This window comes from Anoplophora glabripennis, unplaced genomic scaffold (assembly GCF_000390285.2).
Source record: "Anoplophora glabripennis isolate ALB-LARVAE unplaced genomic scaffold, Agla_2.0 scaffold1808, whole genome shotgun sequence".
Taxonomy (NCBI): Eukaryota; Metazoa; Arthropoda; class Insecta; order Coleoptera; family Cerambycidae; genus Anoplophora; species Anoplophora glabripennis.
In genome coordinates, this window is record NW_019417882.1 from 26,792 (window position 1) to 29,363 (window position 2,572).

The following is a 2,572-nucleotide window of genomic DNA, read 5'->3' on the forward strand; positions in this document are numbered from 1 at the left end:
CCATTAATTTCTGAAAGGTCGACGGCGCGTTCTTTAGGCCAAATGGCATAACCAGAAATTCATAGGCCGCGCCGTCCGGGGTGTGGAAGGCTGTCAATGGGATATTGGCAGGCGACATCGGTACCTGCCAGTACCCACTCTTTAAATCCAGTGATATAAAATATTGTGCTTGTCCTATATCCTTTAATATGTCCGGGATCGGTGGTAAAATGGACACTTCATTTTCCGTCAGCCCATTGAGCTGGCGATAATCCACGCAAAACCGGACTTTCCCATTCGGTTTGCTCACTAGCACAATGGGCGAACTATACGGAGAGTGACTCCTCCTAATCACGCCCATCTTCAGCATCCGATCCACTTCCGTTTCGATAATACTCCTTTTCGCCTGTGAGAATTTATAGCGTCGAATCCTAAAAGGATGTGTGTCTTTTATTTTTATGTCATGTTGAACTAATTTGGTAGTTGGTTGGCTACCTGTTTCGTCAAATACTTCTGGGAATTCGTTCAGTATACCTTCATAATGGGGGATCCACTCATTGTTACAGTTATTTTCTTCTAACACTACTGGTGGATATAACTGAGGCTCTTTTCTTATAGAAGTCCAATATATGGCTTGCCGATGCTGAGTTCCGAAGTAGAGACCCCCTTGTTTATGATCGAGGGTCGCCTCTTCCTGCTTTAGCCATTTCATTCCAATGACTAATTCCTCTTTCAAGCTATCCATTAGATATACTTTTATCTTGGTAATAGCGTCTCCAATTCCTACTTTTATAAGTTCAGGACCTCGGCCCCATATCTTCTGACCATCAGCTAAACATACGAAATCTCCATTTTCAGACACATCGCCGGAATAGTGTGACGTTCGTAGAAATGAATCCGTCGCCCCTGTGTCTATAAGAGCTATTAGTTCTCTATGTTGGTATTTGACTCGTATCCGAGGTAATTCCACTCCAACCATCTCTTCTTGAATTGAGCCCACTCCTATCAGCTCATCACGGGCTCCTGTATGATGAGCTCCTGCTAGTTTTTCTCATTCCGCCGGTTATCCCCTCGTCGGGGGTTCCCTTCAATCTTCTCACCCTCGGTTAACTCAGGTACGGGTAATCTACACCAGAATACACCAGGTCCAACTCTGGTCGTCGTACTTCGGGTTCCTGTTTTTTCACTGTTCCTACTAATGTCTCCATAACTTCCGTAAACTTTTCCAACATCGTCTCTTCATCTCTCAATCTTGGGCGCCACTGGGAGGGTTTTGCCCTGTCTCCCAGTACAGGGGTGTTGTCTTTTACTCCTACCAATGTATCCATAATGCATCCTGACTTATTCATCTCGCTTAACTTAGAATAAGCCCCCGGTCCAACTTGTTCTCCTCGTTGTCCTAGTTCCACCAAATTTTGTTGCCCGGCTAGCTCAGTCGGTAGAGCATGAGACTCTTAATCTCAGGGTCGTGGGTTCGAGCCCCACGTTGGGCGCCATGTTCTCGGCGCGCTTCCCTAAGGATGCCGCCTGACCCTCCGATATAATATTCGGGTATTTGTATTCGGGATTCTCCATATCCAAAACGTAAATTAATGCGCGGCCGGCTTAATAACTCGTCCTGTTCAAAATTCTCGTTCCAACGACTCGGTAGTAGTGAGCGATTCTTGTAGTCGTTCTTCTTCAATTACTAACGCGGGCTGTAAAGCGCATGCGTCTACTTTCTCGTGTGACGTCATTATTAACTTCGGTACCGACGTTAACTATTAGTAATTTAATAGATCGCAGAATACTCCGTCCGTCGGATTGATCACCGGCTTTAGTTCAATTTCTATCAATGTTTGTTCCTAAGTTCTACTATTCCGCGTTTACTTTACGCGATTTCGGTTTTTACTTGAGTTTCGAATCCACGGTGAACGGTCGCGTACCCGTACACTTATCAATTTCACCTCAGTTTCGAAAGTTAGCTCAATTTTCCGTTATGACGAGTTTTTAACACAGTTTCTAATCTACCACGCGATATTCTATATCAGGTATTATCAACTTTACCTCGATTTCTAGTATCAGTACTTTTTAAGCACAAAAGAGACTTTCACCACAGTTCTGAATATCAACGTGTGAGGATACCGTTACTAATTTCACCACAGTTTCGAATCTACCCAGGGTTGCGTATACTCTAGATTGTCCAATTTCACCTTGGTTTCGAATCCTAGCATACACTACGTTATGAAAGTTTTTAACACAGTTTCGAGTCCGAGTGAGGAAGTCTAAACTACATTATCAAATTCACCCAAGTTTTGAGTGCGAACGTGCATTAACGTTGACAGTTTTTCGACACAGTTTCGAAATCAGTTTGTGTTCACGTGAGGACGGATATACGAAAGACGGCCACTTACCGTAGGTCTAAGGTCTGCTTTTCCAGTCATTCGCCACCTCAGTTCCTCGGCACTTATCACTCTGTTTTATATAACTCCACTACAATTATTATTATGATTAGCTACTTGGCAAATCAACAAAACTAAACTAATATGTCTTTCTTTTTCAGGTCTTCACGCCAGGGAAGCTGTACGTGAGAATATCTACTTTTTTAGAATAA

At 43.5% G+C, this 2,572-nt stretch overlaps 1 non-coding gene across 1 annotated transcript; it reads left to right on the forward strand.

Annotated features, from left to right (window-relative positions):
• The first annotated feature begins 1,399 nt into the window (after positions 1-1,399).
• Positions 1,400-1,472, forward strand: Trnak-cuu. Its single transcript has one exon. It is a non-coding gene; the product is annotated as a tRNA-Lys (tRNA).
• The last annotated feature ends 1,100 nt before the right edge of the window (positions 1,473-2,572 follow it).